The sequence below is a fragment of the Pan troglodytes genome, chromosome 3, assembly GCF_028858775.2.
Source record: "Pan troglodytes isolate AG18354 chromosome 3, NHGRI_mPanTro3-v2.0_pri, whole genome shotgun sequence".
Taxonomy (NCBI): Eukaryota; Metazoa; Chordata; class Mammalia; order Primates; family Hominidae; genus Pan; species Pan troglodytes.
The window spans coordinates 131,346,689-131,366,165 of NC_072401.2; positions in this window are offsets into that span (position 1 = coordinate 131,346,689).

Here is a 19,477-nt window from a genome sequence, read left to right on the forward strand (position 1 = left end):
CTTTTTCTACTTTCCTGCAGTTATAACTTAATTGAGTAATTATTCTATTCTTTGCAAATGAACAGACTTTTGTCATTTTCTTTTGTGACCAGTAATTATTCTTTTATTTATAAGTAAACGCAAAAATGCTGTGACAATAAAATAAAATAGTGAGGTGGGAGAAAAAAATGATGAGGAATAAACGATACCATATCATGCTGTTCCTTTTTTTATTTTTTAATCACCATTTAGTTTTAGAAGAAGGGACTTTAAAAACATAAGTTCTTTAAATATTTAGAACTTAGAGTCTGAGTAAAAACCAGTTGCAATCGTAGAAATTTGAAAGTGAATGTATTGATTATTCTTATATTATTTCCTGTGATAGGAATTATTATACTCTATCCTTTCATTTTTTGTCTGTAATTATACTGATCTAGATGTGAATTCTTTCTTGCTATATTTAAATGCAGAGAAGATGTAAAATCAGATCTTAATGAAAGTTTTAAGGAAAAGAGGTGAAAAGGAAGAGATAAGAAGAAATAAAATGTAGGAGCGAAGAATATCTTGGAGTCCTGCAAGTCAAACACACCCCATTCTTTTTTTATGGTGGAAACAAAAGCAGGGGGCAAAGGCTATTTACATGCTTTAAAAATGGTGACACTATTCATAAAACAGTTCAATAATTTTCAAAAACACCACCAAATGTGTTATAGAACTAGCTCAGATAGTGATCCTACAAGAATAAGAGGTGAAAGAAAAATAAATTTGAGAAAGTAAAAAAAAAGGGGAAGAACAACACACACCTGCAAAAAGTGAGTGCAAGAGACAATTAAGATTGGGGTAGAAATAAAGACATACAGACATTCCAACAGTAGGAATAAAATGTTTGTCTTGAAAGGACATATACACTTGAGTCTGGTGAGCCTCTCTTAATAAATGGTAGGCTGTAAATACGTGAAAGTGCTTGGCAGAGAATATGTGAAGAATAGCATTATAAAATATCTTATTTAATTAACAGAAATTTATAAGCAATATCTAAGGCCATATTTAGAGAAAATAATCAGAGAGAGCAAAAAGTAAAAATAATAAATAAGGACATTAAAAAAAGAAGATTTAGGCATATTTAAAAATGGAAAGGGAGGTACAAAATTAATTTTAACACTAAGGATACATTTTTCAAATAGCAGAAAATAGGTAACATCTAACTTTATGGACTTTACTTCAGAAATTGCAAGTTATCCTGACTGAATTTTGGGAGTACACAATTTTGATCTTCGTAAAACACTGAGAGGTGAAACTCAAAGTCATTTTTAAGTTACTAAATATTCTCTTTCATTAAAGGAAATAGAATCCCTCAGAATAAAAGCAAAAGTCAGATTTGCAGGAGTTTGTCAGTAAGAGTGCCTGTCTTTACACCTGGAATCAAGAATAGCTGAACAGGGCTGGGCATGGTGGCTCACGCCTGTAATCCCAGCACTTTGGGAGCCTGAGACGGGTGGATCACTTGAGGCCAGGAGTTTGAAACCAGCCTGACCAATGTGGTGAAACCCCATCTCCACAAAAAATACAAAAATTGGCCAGGTGTGGTGGCACTGCACTCCAGTTTGGGTGACAGAGTTCGTCTTAAAAAAAGAAAAAAAAAGGCTGAAACTTAATCTTTCTCCTCTTGTCAATGGAAAAATACTAACATTCTTTGCTCTGAGAGTTAGAAAGTGTGATTGATGTTTTCTCTAAAAATGAAAAAAAAATGTTTCCCAAGAGAGGCCTTCAAGCTATTTTTACCAAACATTCTCAAAGCTGTTTGCACAAATATACACTGAGATCTCATATTTTAATTTTTGTCTTACAAATAGGACAAATTTAAGTGGCGAACTTAACTGACTTCATTATGTACAATTTATTTGCCTTCCATTTTAAACATTTAAAATTTTAGTCTTTTTTGAAATGTTTGATATTTTTTGAACCGATTGTAGTTCAAATATCACTTTTGGACTTTAGGCGAGAAACCTAAATTTAAACTTTTTTAAATAAGGAAAACTCTTGAGTTGTGTCATGTACAGAATAGGTGATGAGTAAACTTGCTTTAATGATATCCACTTCAATACATATAAATGTGGAAGTATAGGCATTTTGAGACAAAAAACACTACATTTAAATATGAGTGAACATATAAGACCTAATTAAGAATTGATTTTATTAAAGAAGGATTATTTATAGAGAGGCATTTTGATTTATCTATTTAGTTATGAGCTAAAGTTATGCTTTTATCAGAATCCTTATTTCAGATAGTATAAGAGTGTTGAAAGAAAGAGCAAATTAAGTATGTATCTGGATTATTTTTGTAAATGATGCATATATTAATTTTCCAAACTGAATTATGTGGATAACACATGTGATTTTCCTTCTCATTGTGCTTAGGTTTTTAAAAGTCCCTCAGTTGTTCTGTTTTTTGTTTGTTTGTTTTATGTTTCCTTCTGGCAGTAGCATCCAATCGTTAATTATTTCCTAAAAGATTCATTGTATTTACATGCGAGTTGACTGCATGCAAATATTCAAAATAGCGTCAACACTTGTAAGAAATATCTGCGTAGTGCTTCTCTGCTTTTAAATTAATTTAATATACATTATTTATTTGTACATCTCGACAAACCTATGAGATAGATATTAATAATCCTTTTTGTGTGTGTGAAACTTTTCATCAGAGTTACTTTAAGGGACTCTCTTAGAAACTAAGTGGAGAGGTAACAATGTACCCTCACATATTGTGATTTTAAATTCTGTTATTTCCTCTATACTATGCTGTTTTTATTTAGTGATGTCTATCATAGATTCTGACACCTTACTGCCTGGCTTTAAATTCTTCCCTCATTTATTAGCTGTTTGACATTCAGCAAGTTAATTCATCTCTCTGGGTCTTAGTTTCCTCATCTGTAACATAGAAATGATTATAATAATATCTCCCTAAAGGACTGGCTATGTAATTTGTATGTTCTATTACAAAATGAAAATGCAAGTTCCCTTGTTCAACAAGCAGGAAAGGATTGCAGTTAAGGTACCAAAATATAAAGCGTTTTCCTTTTACAGTTTCTCTTGACTCGTCACGATGCTTTTATTTCTACGTATTTTTCATTCTATTTAAAGAAAAAAATTAAAAATTAAATTACTAGCATAAATTATATCAGCTTGCACTGTACAACTCTAATTTCAAATATTAATACAAGTATTTAATTTGCATATGGAATTGCTGTTGTTACACAATTCTTATTCCATAGTTCATAGATGCCTATGTATTTTACCCTTGTCCAAAGTGGGGACAATGCAAAAAACTAACTCAATTGTTTTTATTTTACTTCTTGATAAATATATATTCTACCAACACTCTTCTACCAACACTCTCTAACTATGACTTACTGATGACTAAGGAAGGATTAAAAGGAAAAGGAAAAAATGGCTCGACTTATTCCCTTTCTTGTTATGTCATCCGTTTAGCATAAATGGTTGGTTAATCCAGGGAAGTAATATGAGTAAGAAAGGATATGAAAAAATTCCTTGGTTGCTTATGTTTTTTGGAATGCCTTTGGCTTCCTTCTGTGTTTGAAGCAAGTTTTGGTTCCAAGAGAAAGCATGGCATTTCACAGTTCTCAGTTTCTCCACTTACTCATTAGCAGATGAAACATGCTTTGTTTGTACTTGCTTTGAGTCTCACTAAACTCCTGTGCTGTATTAGTCCGCTGGAACTCTGTACTCTTGAGGGATTGTGAACATGTATGCAAATTAGGGGGCAGGGAAAAGGAGCATGATGCACCTTCTGTGCTCATGTGCATACTTTATTAGTCTGTTCTCAAGCTGCTAATGAAGACATACCTGAGACTGGGTAATTTATAAAGGAAAGATGTTTAGTGGACTCAGGGTTCTACATGGCTGGAGAAGCTTACAATCATTGCGGAAGTTGAAGGAGGAGCAAGGTCACGTCTTACCTGAGAGAAGGCAAGAGAGATTGTGCAGGGGAACTCTGTTTATAAAATCATCAGATCTTGTGAGACTAATTCACTACCACAAGAACAGCATAGGGGAAATTGCCCGCATGATTCAATTATCTTCATCTGGGCCTGCCCTTGACATGTGGGGATTATTACAATTCAAATTGATACTTGAGTGGGGACACAGCGAAACCATATCATTCATTATCCCATGAAACTTTACTTAAAAACACATGTTCAAAGATAACATTATTTAGAATGTGAAAATGGTGACAGCACTTCATTAAATCAAGCACAGGCCTTTCTGAGCATGACACCTTGAGCAGCTGCACAGATATTACACACATAAAGCTGGCTTGTCTGCTTCATAGAGCTGTTGAAATAGTTTCATGAGTTAATACATGTGAATTATCTGGAAGAGGTCCTTCTTAGTCAACATTTAACAAATGTTGACCAATTATTAAGTAGGCAGAGGTAACCTCTTATCCCACTATATCAAGGATATCTTAATAAAGTTAATGAATTTATGATATCTGGAGGATCTAAGATGAGATGAGTGACCCCAGATTGCATACATAATAAAAAATAACAAGCCTGGTGGAAAAGGTACATAAGCCACTGAATCAAAAATCCAGCCAACGACTGGCCACACATGTTTAGCGGCACTAAAAGAAAAGCAGAACCTCTTTTAAAAGATATTTTAGATTGAAGAGTCAAGCATGGTGGTTGACATGACATGTTTAAGAGACAGAAAAGCCTACGTTCTTAAACTGTATAATCTTTGAGATAGCCTGTTATGATCTTGAAAATTGGTTTTATTGCCTGTAAAAGCCAATAATAATTACATATACCTAACATTTGTTTTGAGAATTAATTCAGGGCATTCATGTTAACCATTTATTCAGTTACTCTTTTTTTTTTTTTGAGACGGAGTCTCTCTGTGTAGCCCAGGCTGGAGTGCAGTGGCGCAATCTCGGCTAACTGCAAGCTCCGCCTCCCGGGTTCATGCCATTCTCCTGCCTCAGCCTCCGGAGAAGCTGGGGTTACAGGCTCCCGCCACCACGCCCGGCTAACTTTTTGTATTTCTAGTAGAGAAAGGGTTTCACCATGTTAGCCAGGACGGTCTCGATCTCCTGACCCCGTGATCCACCCGCCTCAGTCTCCCAAAGTGTTGGGATTACAGGTGTGAGCCACTGCGCCCGGCACAGTTACTCTTAATATTGTTATGATTATCATTATTAAAGTCTGATAACAATTTAATTAGCACATTGTAAAAAACATTAGCAAGGAGGAGAGCAAATAAAAGTTAATTTAAAAAAATACAAGGATACACATGTCTAATTAAGTTAATCTCTGGTTGTTGAAAAAATTTACTAGCTATACAGAGTTAAGCAATAAATGCAACCTGTATTGTTCTCAAAATTCTAAGCCTAGTACATTCTCTTTCTGAACAGGGCTCCATGTGCCCACACTGTGGTGGTTTAATCCCTACAGTGCCGCCAATTCAGTGCCATTGTAATGCAAAACTTTATCCTGCTTTAAATAATTCACAAATGAAGTGATAAAAGAAAAAAGTAATTCATGCATCAGAGATTATATCAAGTTCTAGGAAAAGGACATAAACAATAAAACATGAAAACTTTGATTTCCCATATCTCTTTTGGAATACATATCACCTAATCTAAAGTTATTGACAATATTTTATCTATTCCTCCAAAAGAGAGAGAAAATAGCACTAAATTGTTCAAATGATTTTTTTCTTTAATCTTAGATTTTTGTGTGCAATGCCATGTTCTTATTTTCTTTTAATTCACCAGTGATATGTTTCCTTACTTCACACCTGAATCTGCCTTTTGGTATTCTATTCAGGGATCTTCCATTTGATCTGATTTCTTTCAACCTTTCACTCAATCAAGTAATGTTCTCATTTTGAAATGCTAATGTTCAACTTTATACAGCAGTTAGTTGAGAACCTGTGACAATTGCCCTTAGCCTATGGTAAATATTTTAATTTTTTTAAGGTCCCTTGCCTTAGCATTTAATAAACTATCTCAGCTAATACAGAATAACACAATACTTTAAAATTATTGTATTTTTTATTTTATATTGTTCATGGGTTATTTAGAACTCCTTTCTCCCTAAATATCACAGTTTTATATAATCACATTAATATCTCCAAATAAGTACAAATTCAATAAAGCGATTGATAAACATTTTTAGTAGCTAATAGTTTAACAAGTAATTTTTAAATTTATAAACCTATGGAATGTTGTTCTCTTTTTTTTTCTCAAGAAGTCAGAAAGTTTAGAGGACTTAATTGTTTTACTAGGCCATGAGAGAATTCAAAACATTTTAATAAAATTGCAGTACTCAACAGTCTATTAGAAGTTACTTCATTTACTTATTCAAGTCTTGTTTATAGATAATCTATGTATAAATGATGTAGAATATGGGTATTTAGTGGTGAACAAGTCAGAAATGTTTGTGTCTTTGTAGTGCTTCTTTAGAATTGACTTATTTGCTCATTTCATAATCATCCTTAGGTTATTTGAATTAATGCATTATAAAGTCTCTCATTTAACATTATCATTAACATATATGTCACCTGAACATGCATGCATAAATATTTTTTGAAAATTTATTTCAAGTATAAAATATATTAGGGTAAAAATTTTTGTATCCAAGCCTGGTGTTATAACTCTTTGTTTTAGAATTTGGTACTGAAAAAAGAGAGAAAAGAGAGAAAGAGAGAGAGAGAGAGAGGAACACTGTGCAATGCTTAATTCATTCAATTTAAAGTTTTTATTCCCAAATGCGTGACTGTGGTTATTTCACATTTTGTTATTAAAATGTATTTCCTTTCAAGAAATGATGGTGATCTAGATAGTAGATTTGCATATATATATATAAATTATACACATGACTACTCCATTTAAAAACAATTTTTTCTTTCAATTCAAAGCAAATAGGCAGGAAAATAGTTACCTCATAAGAATGAAACAGTTTTGTGGGTTAAATGAGTTTGTAAATGGAATAATTAGCCACTATTTTACAGGTAAGTTTTATGTGATCATTGCCATAGACATAAAGTTAAGGACAAGTAATTTTGGAGCACTAACTCAAATTAATGTTCAATCTCTAATAGCTTAAGTCAGTTTTACAGATACATACACTCATGCCAACATTCTCTTAAAATAATTATAATTAGGCTACTAGAAGACCAGTCATATTTAATTAGTCATATGGCCCTGATGGCCTACTTGGGAATTTGAATACTGGCATGTTTGGTTGGCACAAAAAGATATGGGATAAAGCCAAGCCCTTTTCATACACATGAAAAGTGCCACATTCATGATCTCTACACCGTCTGTCAGATATTACTGAGATGGAAAATGGAGCAAGGTTAAATGTTTTCTCTCAAATTAAAAGAAGATTAAGCCAAACAAAAGGTCTAATTATCTCGTGAAACAACATAATTAGAATGATTTATGCAAAAGTACAAAATATTCTATTTCAAGTAACACATTAATGTATATGTCACAGTGGAAGTTCACCATGATGCCTACTTCATATACCGTAATTTAGAAATTTAAACAATCACTTAAAACCTATTTTCCCAGCCAGATATACTATATTGTTATATTTCCGTGATTTTAAGCACATCTTTCTGGCAGGTTTAGAGTGAGCAGGATAAAGAGTGACAAGGGACCTCACTCCAGAACCTGTTCATTATAAATATAAATTTAGTAAGCAAGTCATGTGACAGAATTTATCATATCAATATTTTTTATTCTCAAATTCCTCTAACATTATCTTTCTATGCTTTTCTCCTGCTTCCAATGACTTTGATCAGATATCAGAATGTCTCAAATTTTTCTTTCTAAACTCATTTTTGCTATTTCTCCTTGCAAAATACCTTAGCCAATAGCAAACTGGCCTCAGTGTCACTCCCATAACATAGCAACACTTTTCCCATTGGTGCTTCATTTTTTTCCTCCTAATTTCTCTTTCAGTTACCAATTCAACAGGGCTGGAAGCAATGGAATATAGTGGCTAGAGTGAGACTTCTTGAATTTGAATCCTGGCCCTATTACTTACCAAATGGGTGGTATGCCAACATCTATCAAAGCCTCAGTATCTTTGTCTATAAATTATGGTATGAAAGCTACAGTGAGGAATACCTGAGATAATACAAAAACATCTTGCAAAGCAATGCCTGACACATAGTAAACATACAAAAGTTTAGCAATTATTATTGCCTATCGATATCCTATTTATCCTCAAGCCCCTAAGGGATACCAGAATACACCATCTCAAAATATGTCTCTGACACCAGGACTTTAGAGCTGAAGGCAATTAAAAAGAAACAGACGAAGGAAAGCTCTCTGCCTCCCTTTTATTTTCCTAAAAGTAGTACATAAATATACATAAACAAAATATGTATCCCCCCACCCCTTTTCTACCATGGAGAACAGAAGTTAACTACTTAATACAACTTCAGACCCTTATGGGCCTGGAAATGGCAACAGAGGAATCTACTCTAACAAGCTTTACTAACTATCCTTTATCTGCTGGAATTTGTAGAGAAAGAAATTGTATTTTTATTTCCCACAGCCCTCATAAGTCATTAGTTGGAATGGACCCCTGTAACAAAAGACAGAATAAAAAGAGAAAACCAAACAGAAGTTTGTTAACATATGTATTTCAAATATACATGGAAGACACCTAGGGAATGCATAGTTCTCAAAGAGGTAGCTTCGAATTCCAGCTCAGATAACATCTTCAACAAGTAATAGTAAACATTTAGAGTGACAAGGCAATGGAAAAGGTCTTTGAATCTCTAAGGGTGGTACCTTGGGGGGAAGGCAAATCACTGGCAGATAAAGGCTAGTTCCTAAAGCTTGTTAATGTAGACACGCCAGCGCCATCTCCAGGCCCCTGGTGCCACCTCCAGGCCCATAAACATTTAACGTTGTCTTAAGTGTTTAACCTTTATTCTCCACGGTAAGAAGTTGGGGGGTGGTATACCTTTTGTCGTTGTAAATGTATGTCCTGCTTTTAGATAAACAGATATAAAACAGAAGAATTTTTTTCATCCATTTCTTCTTAATTGCCTTCAGATCAACAGTTCTTATGCCAAAGAGGCACATTTTAGAGTGGCATATTTGGTCTCCTACAACCTCATGAACACTGCTTTCAACACCATCAACTTGATAATTCTTCCTATGCTCTGATATGCTATTCACCTTTAGTTCTTCTGTGGTTTCGATATTCATCTTTGTGTTATGATGATCTCTATGCTAGTATTTGCTCCTTAATAGATTTTAACTTTTTAAGGATACAGCTTGTGTCTTATTTCTTTATAAAATTTGAAGGTATATTTGCATGATAAATATTTGGTAAAATGAAAAATATAAGGTCCAAAATTTGCAATGATATATTTGTCACTGAAACTTGCAATGGCATATAACCTGCTATTATTTGCTCTGGTGCACATATGTAATTATTCTTTCTTTGGCCATATGGCAGAGGGGGCAAGTTTCTTGATAATTGTTTCCCAGATGTTGTAACAAATGCATGCAATATAGCAAGGTTACAAACTACTGATGGTTCTGCAAGTGAAAGAAATAAATCCTTTTAATATGGGGTCAATGGGAGAGTTATAGATAGTACCAATTATCCCATGATTGGGGCTGTTTACACATAAACTAGTTCTCCTCCTTCTGGGTACGGGGCAAGATTTCACATCTCACCCATTCTGAAGGTAAGCATTTCCAGGTGACCTACTGTGGTCAACGAAATATTAATCATGTGGCATGTCTTATGTCCTGATGAAGGTCTTAGGGGCTGACATGTACCTTACACCAGCTGCTGTCGTTAACCTGAGAGAAAGCCTCTGTGAGCCTGAGTCCCTGACTGATTACTGGGATCAAAATTCCTACCCCTGCCCTTATGCACCTGTATTAAAATATTATTTGAGAGAAGAATAAATCTTTTTTGATTAAGCCATTAACTTTTTTTCTACAGCATAACCTAACATCCTGATTAAACATTAACTCTCCTCAGATTTTAGGTACTTGGCACCGTAGGGAACGATACTGCCCCAGTAATATCACTGTATTAGTCCATTCTGATGCTGCTATGAAGAAATACCAGAGACTGAGTAATTTATTTAAAAAAAAAAAGAGGTTTAATTTACTCAAAGTTCCACATGACTGGGGAGGCCTCAGGAAACTTACAATCATGGCAGAAGGCCCCTGATAGTGTTTAGTTTCATGGGGTCTGCCCACAAAACCATTTTTCCCTCCTAGATTTCTGGGCCTCTGTGTCCCCATCCAAATCTCATCTTGAATTGTAGTTCTCATAATCCCAAGTGTAGTGAGATGGACCTGGTGGGAAGTACTTGAATCATGAAGGCAGGCTTTTCCCATGCTGTTCATGTAATGGTGAATAAGTCTCATGAAATCTGATGGCTTTATAAAGGGCGATTCCCCTGCACATGCTCTCTTGTCTGCCACCAGGTAAGATGTAACTTTGCTCCTCCTTCACCTTCCACCATGACTGTGAGGCCTCCCCAGCCATTTGGAACTGTAAGTCCATTAAATCTCTTTTTAAAATAAATTACCCAGGCTCTGGTATTTCTTCATAGCGGTATGAAATGGACTAATACAGCACCTCTTCACAGGGTGGCAGGGGAGAGAATAAGTGCAAGCAGGGGAAATGCCAGACACATAAAACCACTAGATCTTGTGAGACTCACTCATTATCATGAGAACAGCATGGGGGAAACCAATCCATTGATTCAATGACCTCCACCTGATTTCTCTCTTTACACGTGGGGATTATGGGGATTACAATTCAAGGTGAGATTTGGATGGGGACACAGTCAGACCATATCATTCTGCCCCAGGCTCCTCCCAAATCTTATTTCCTCACATTTCAAAATACAATCATAACCTTCCAACAGTTCTGCAAAGTCTTAATTCATTCCAGCGTTAACCCAAAAGTCCAAGTCCAAAGTCTCATCAGAGACAAGGCATGCCCCTTCCATTTATGAGCTTGTAAAATCAAAAGCAAGTTAATTACTTTCTAGATACAATGGGGGTACAGACATTGGGTAAACATGCCCATTCCAAATGGGAGAAATTTGACAAAACAAAGGGGCTACAGGCCCCATGCAAGTCCAAAATACAGCGAGGAAGTCAAAACTTAAAGCTCCAAAATCATCTCCTTTGACTCCAGAGCTTACATCCAGGTCATGCGCATGCAAGAGGTGGGCTCCCAAATGGCCTTGGGCAGCTCTGCCCCTGTGGCTTTGCAGGGTACAGCCCCCCTCTTGGCTGCTTTCATGGGCTGGCATTGAGTGTCTGAAGCTTTTCCAGGCACACAGTGCAAGCTGTCAGTGGACCTACCATTCTGGGGTCTGGAGGATGGTGGCCCTCTTCTCACCACTCCAGTAGGCAGTGCCTCAGTGGGAGCTCTGTGTGGGAGCTCCCATCCCACATTTCCCTTTTGCATTGCCCTAGTAGAGTTTCTCCATGGGGCTCTACTCCTGCAGCAAACTTCTGCCTGGACAACCAGATGTGTCCATACATCCTTTGAAAGCTAGACAGGGATTCCTAAACCTCAATTCTTGACTTCTGTGCACCCTCAAGCTCAACACCACATGTAAGCTGCCAAGGCTTGGGGCTTGCATCCTCTGAAGCAATGGCCAGAAATGTACCTTGACCCCTTTTAGCCACGACTGGAGCTGAAGCAGCTGGAACATAGGGCACCAAGTCCCAAGGCTGCACACAGTTGGGGGGACGTGGGTCTACCCACGAAACCATTTTTCTTTGCTAGAACTCTGAGCTTCTGATGGAAGGGGCTGCCTTGAAAATATCTGACATGCCCTGGAGACATTTTCCCCATTGTCTTGGTGATTAACATTTGGCTCCTCATTACTTATGCAAATTTCTGCAGCTGGCTTGAATTTCTCCCCAGAAAATAATTTTTTCTTTTCTATTGCATCACCAGGTTGCAAATTTTCTGAACTTTTATGCTCTGCTGCTTCTTGAATGCTTAAATTTTCTCTGACACCCTAAATTATCCCTCTTAAATTCAAAGTTCCATAGATCTCTAGGGCAGGGACAAAATGTCACCAGTCTTTTTGCTAAAGCGTAGCAAGAATCACCTTTATTCCAGTGCCCAATAAGTTCCTCATCTCCATGTAAGACCACCTCAGCCAGGATTTCATTGTTTATATCACTATCAGCATTTTGGTCAAAGCCATTCAACAAGTCTCTAGGAAGTTCTTAACTTTCCCACAATTTGCTTTCTTCTTCTGAGCCCTCCAAACTGTTCCAGCCGCTGCCTGTGGACTGCAGTTCCAAAAGTGCTTCCACATTTTCGGGTGTCCTTATAGCAGGGCCCCACTCCCTCAATACCAATTTACTGTATTAGACTGTTCTCTCATTGCTATGAAGAAATATCCAAGACTAGGTAATTCATAAAGAAAAGAGGTTTAATTGACTCATAGTTCAACATGGCTGGGGAGTCCTCAGGAAACTGACAATCATGGGGGAAGGCACCTCTTCACAGGGCTGCAGGAGAGAATGAGTGCAAACAAGGAAAATGCCAGACACGTATAAAACTATCAGCTCTCATGAGACTCACTCGTTATCATGAGAACAGCATGGGGGAAACTGCCCCCAGATTCAATTACCTCCACCTGGTTCCACCTTTGACAGAAGGTGATTACGGGAATTTACAATGCAAGGTGAGATTTGGGTGGGGACACAGAGCCAAACCATATCAATCCCTCTTACTGTTTTTGACACCACCAACATCAACAGCAACTACTTTTAGCATGTGTTTTAGAGTACTTGCTGTGAGACAGATTAACTTGTTTAAGTTTTTCCCAATTTCTATGAGATAGATAATGATATAAACAGATATTGCTGTAGTATTGAACACTTACTATTTGAATACTTACTATTTGAATGGGATTGTAATTACCCTCCTGAAATTAGGAGAACGGCTTGAAGAGAAAGGCAGAGGGTGCCCTGGCATGACTACCTAGAGATAGGAGTTGTACAAATTCTCTACTGAAAATCATTAGTCAGCATAACTTCGAACAAATTTTTATCAGGGATAAAGAACTGGAAATCTAGAACACAGATGGAATATAAACATTACTTTGCAACAATGAGATGTATAATTCAAATTCAAAATAGGGGCAATTTTGTTTGTTTCTTTTTTTTTTTTTTTTTTTTTTTGAGATGGTCCCACTCTGTTGCCCAGGCTGGAATGCAGTGGCACAATCACCACCTGGGCTCAAGTAATTCTCTCACCTCAGTCTCCTGAGTAGCTGGGACTACAGGTGTGCTCTGCCATGCCTGGCTATTTTTATATATATATATATCTATTTGTGTGTGTGTGTGTGTGGAGATGAGGTTGCGCCATGTTGTGCAGGCTGGTCTTGAACTCCTGGGCTCACTTCAAGTAATCTGCCTGCCTTAGCCTTCCAAAATCCTGGGATTACAGGCATCAGCCACTGCAGCAGGCTACAATTTTATATTTTATAAGATTATAAAGTTATAAAATATATGATGTCATCACAAACCAAGAGCAAATGTGAACAAATTTTTAGATCGTTATTGGCTTTTAAAATTTTCAAAACTTATTTTTATTGAAAATTGTTACACTATTGTGGAATAGATAGTTTATAAGTCTGAGAGTTCAAGTTTTGAGTTAATTCTTGGTTCTTCTCCAAGAGAGCTATGTAATATTGAGATCTTATTTTCTTTTCAAATAAGTTTCTTAATCGATCAAATATTATAAACGAACTTCATAATTTTGGGGTGAAGGGTAGAAAAAAATAAAATTGAACAAGAAAATTTAGCTTCATAACTGGTGCCTTTTTAAAACTCCTTCATGTATTTAATAATATTTATTAAGAGCCTCTTATTCTGTCTAGTCCCTCCCTATAATTTTCTCCAAGATGTTGTTAAATGAACTCTTCAGATCCATTCACACTCACTAGTGCTGCTTTTATTTTCTGCCAAGGTGGCTCTTATACTCTTTGGCAGGATCTCATAGCAAAGTGTAAATGAAGCTGGCCAGGTTTACTGTAAAAAGCATTCACCTGGTTACAATAATAGGCAGACATACGCTATATCAGACTGCAATAATTCATGTGAATTCAAGTCAGATAAAGAAGAGCATGTCTGTCTGTGTCTTAGACACATGTATACATACACACACACACACACACACACAAACACACATCAAAACTCATGGATAAAAACATGTTGATTTTATCAACCCCCTCCTAAATTTTTATGACAATTTGAAAAAAATGACAACAAACATAAGAGTTGTTTTTATCAGAAGACTGCTTATTAATTTCCCTTTCTCTATGGGAGAGAATGATAATTGAAGCTACAGGCAATAGGTCAGATTAAAATAAAAAGTAATTTTTAATTTTTAACATTGTGAAAGAGATTTATAAAGGAAGTAAGGTACTCTATAATATCCTAGTCTTTGGACTTTCTGTATATTTAGTTTGTAATACTTAGCTATTACATACTTGGATAGCTCCATATAAATACATATTTTTGGTAAATAGAAAAATCATATATATGTTTCAAGAATATATATAACACATATTCTTGAAATATATATTTTTGAAATAAATATATGATTTCAAGAATATATATAACATCACATATATCATTTATATATAATCTTATATATTATATATAATTATATATTATATATGATTTATATATGTGATACATGTTATATATTCTATATATTATATATGATTTATATATGTGATATATGTTAATTTCTGATATGTTATATATTCTTATATAACATATTTTCTTGAAATATATATATGTTATATATTCTTTGCAAAATCACAAAATGTCTGGTGTTATAAAATTAAATATTTTGACAATATGACATTGTCAACATGTACTTTAGCACTTGGAAGATATGGTTTATAAGTGAACTAATAATCCTTTAATCCTTTTAGATCAGTGTGTTATATTTGCCATCTTTACATGAATGTTGAAACCCTGAAAAGGAAATTGGGTTGGGCATACAGGCAGAACTGGTAAAAGGAACCTGGTTACTTACAGCAAGTGGCCCAGCCACTTGCTCTTTGAACCTATAGCCCAAGCCCTTTCTCCTCCACCCAGAGACACTGTGGCAGGCAGGGAGAACCAGAGAAGGAACACATCAACAGTAAGTATTCTGGTCCAAAAATCCTCTTTGACCCCATGGGCCTAAATCCTCTTTCTCTGTCTAGAGAAATTAGAGCAGCTGAGTAGCATTAGTAAGAAGATTCCAATACCCCTGCTTCACCACTAAGACACTTGGCACCCCAGACTGGGAAAACACTTTTCATCCTCTCCGGCAGTACCATCAGATATCCAGAAAGCCCCAGTTACACCAGGTAAACCAAGGAAACCTGAATAATATCTCAAAGACTCTGAAAATTAAACTACTATTGGAAACATATTTCACAAAATTAAATCAAAACGTGTGCTCAACCTAAATAGATGGATCATCTGCTAAAATATATTTGAATAAAATCCATAGGCTTCTAAAAGAAGGGATAAAGTGTCCAGCACACAATTTACAAATATGGATTATAGTAAGAACCAAGAAAACCATGACTTGAATGAGAAAATACAATCAATTGAAAATAGCCCCAAGGTAAATCATAGGTGAAAGTGTCTGGAAAGGGCTTTAAATTAGTAATTTTAAAAATGTTTAATTAATTACAAATTATCTTGAAACAAATGAAAAAAGAGAATAATCTAAGCAAATGAATATAAATTATAAGAAGAATCAAATGAAGGTAACAAAACTGAAAAATGCAATATCAAAAGTAAAAACTTGCTAGATAAGCTCAATAGTAAATGACTGAGGACAGAATCAGCAAACTTAAGAATTCTACCAAACATTTAACAAAATAGAAGAAAAAGGAGGCTTTTCAACTTGTTTTATGAGGCCAATATTACCTTGACTCCACAACCTGATAAAGAGTACACACACACACACACACACACTCATGTACACATACACAAACACAGAAAACTACAATCTGACATGTTTCATTAACTTAGATGCAAAAATCTTCAACAAATCATTAGCAAATCAAATCAAACGATGTATAAAACGGCTTATATACCGTGATCAAATAGAACTTATTCCAGGTATTCATGTCTGAGTCAACATTTGAAAATGAGTCAATATAAGCAATAATCTCAATAAGCTAAACTGAATTATATGTTCATATCAGTTGACACAGAAAAAGAATCTGAGTAATTTTCAGCACAGATTTTCAATATAGGGGAATTAATACTCAACAAGACAAAGATCATCTACAAAAAAAATGTATAGCTAACCTCATACAGAATGGTGAAAACTGAACCTTTGCCATCTAAGTTTATGAATAAGGCAAGCATGTCTGCCCTTATCATTCTTATTCTCTATGGCACTGGAAGTCCTACCCATTGCAAAAAGTTAAAGAAACAAAACACATGCAGATTGAAAAAGAAGTTTAAAAAAATCCCACTATATTTGTAGATGACATGGTTGTCTTTGTAGAAAATTTCAAGAAATCTACAGAAACACTTCCATAAAATAATTGAGTTTAGCAAGACCTAAGGATACAAGACCGACACAAAAATTCAATTATATCACTATATGCTAACAATGAATATTCATGAACCAAAATAAAAATACAATACCATTTATAATGCCTCCAAATAACATGAAATACTTACACATATGGTTAAAATAAGTATAGTTATCTGTATGTTGAAAATTATAAAATGTTGATTAAATAAATAAAAGAAGACCAAAGAAATGGGAATTGTACTATGCTTATTGATTGAAAGACTGGATATAGTAAAGATGTCAATTCTCCCTACAATGATCTATAGGTTTAATGCAATTTCTATCAAAATCCCAGCAAATATATGTGTTTACATAGATAAGCACAGTCTATATAGAAATGTTCAGGTCATTAAAGAGCTGAAAGAATCTTGATCAGTAAAAATAAATTGGGAAGAAGTACTCTATCTGACATCAAAGCTTACTATGTAGCTACAATAATTAGGTGGTATAAGTGTGGTGTGTTATTGTTTGGGAGTTAGACACATAGATCATTAGAATAGAACAAAGAACCCAGAAATAGTCTTACACAAAGAGCTTAACTGATTTTTGACAGAATTGCAAAAGTAGTTCAATGCAACAAAGATGGTCCTGTCAGCAGATACTGCTTGGAACAACTGGAAATCTATAGGCAAACAATGACAACAGCAACAAAACCTAGAGCTAGTCTCACACCTTGTACAGAAATTAACTCAAAATGAATCACAGGCCTTAATACAAAATGTAAAACCATAAAACTGTTGGGGAAAAAAAAAAGGTGAAAAATCTCCTAGATCTAGGGTTAAGCAAAGAGTTCTTAGACTTGATACTAAAGGCATAATGTATAAAAGGAAAAATTATAAATTGAATCTTACAAAATTGCAATCTCACACCTGTAATCCCAGCACTTTGGGAGGCTGAGACGGGCAGACCAACTGAGGTCAGGAGTTCGAGTCCAGCCTGACAAACATGGAGACACCCCGTCTCTACTAAAAATACAAAATTAGCTGGGTGTGGTGGCACATGCCTGTAATCCCAGATACTCGGGAGGCTGAGGCAGGAGAATCATGTGAACCCGGGAGGTGGAGATTGTGGTGAGTCGAGATTGTGCCATTGCACTCCAGCCTGGGCAACAAGAGCAAAACTGCAGCTCAAAAAAAAAAAAAAAAAAAGTAACAATCTTATGCTCTGTAAAAGTGCATGAGAACATAGTGAATAGTCAAGCTACAGATTGAGAGTAAATATTTGCAAAGCTGCTACTGGACAAAAGACTAGTATCTAGAATATATAAGAACTATCAAAATTCAACCAAAATAACCTATAGAAAATGGGCAAATAAAATAGAGACATTTCACAGAAGAGGATCTACATATAGACAATAAGCACATAAAGAAAAGTTCAACATCAATAGATATCAGGTAAGTGCAAATGAAGACCACAATAAAATATAGCTCTACAACTAGCTGAACAACTTAAATAATAAAGAGTGACAGCATCAAATGCTGGCAAGGATTTGGAGAAACTGAATCACTTATGCCTTGCTGGTAGAATGAAAAATGAGACAGCCACTCTAGAAAAATTTGATATTTTTGTATAAAACTAAATATGCAGTGACCATATGGCATAGGAATTGCATTCTTGGTCATTTATCCCAGCAAAATGAAAACTTATGTTCACTCAAAACCTGTACATAAATGTTAACAGCACTATTTGTAATATTAGTTTTATTTGTAATAGCCAAAAATGAGAATCAACCCAGATGTCCTTCAATGTCCATAGTTGATGTCAAAACATAACTGTGGTACCTGCATACCACGGAATACTACATAGCAACAAAAACTGGCCTATTGATACATGCAATAACTTGAATGAATATTCAATTATTCTGAATGAATATAGTTGATGCCTAACACATATGTGCCATATGACTCCATTTATATTACATTGTTTTAAATGACACAATTTTATAAATAGAAGAGTGTTAGTTGCCAGTGGTTAGGTAGGAGGTGGGTTGGGAAGGAAGAAAGAATGGTGCAACCTGAGAGATCCTTGTGGTGATGGAACTGTTCAGTATATTGACTGTGGTCATATACACATGAACTTACACGTATAAAAAAATGTATCAAACTAAACACACACACACACACTCAAGAACAAGTAAAATGAGAAATCTGAGTGAACTGATGGATTGTATCAATGTTAATGTTGTGCTGGTTATATAACATTATAACTTTGCAAAATTTTACCATTGGATGAAACATAGAATCTCTCTGCACTGCTTTTTACAACTGCATGTGAAATTATAATTATCTCAATAAAAAATTCAATTTAAAAAATTCAAAGCAAGTTAATGACTCAAAAGTTTGTATTTTAAAGTGTTTTCAAACTCAAATATTAATTCTTAACCTTTTCCTATCAAGATTATCTCCAGAATATGGCAGTATATTATATTTTACTATGATTTACATAACATAAATGTTAGAAATACTTTAAAATTTATCTTAAGGATAATTCTTATAGTAAACTATAGATTATAATTATTAATATTTTTCTGCATTCTGTGAGTTCTCTGATATGAATTAATCCAAACTTGCTATGAAATTTTACTTTGCTGATTTCAAGAAGGAACACAGCATGTTTACAAATTAGTGCTAAATGCAATTATCAATGGAAATATATGAAGTCAATTGATCTTTCATACATACAAATGAGAATGAAAGAGAGAGAGAGAAATCATATTGGAGAAAATCAAAATGTGATTTTCCTTAATTTTACCTCCTATAAAATGGGATTCAGGAAATCCTAGACTTTTTATATAATTAGCATTTTTTTTGGTAATTTTTTATTTGAAACATTTGAAGTAC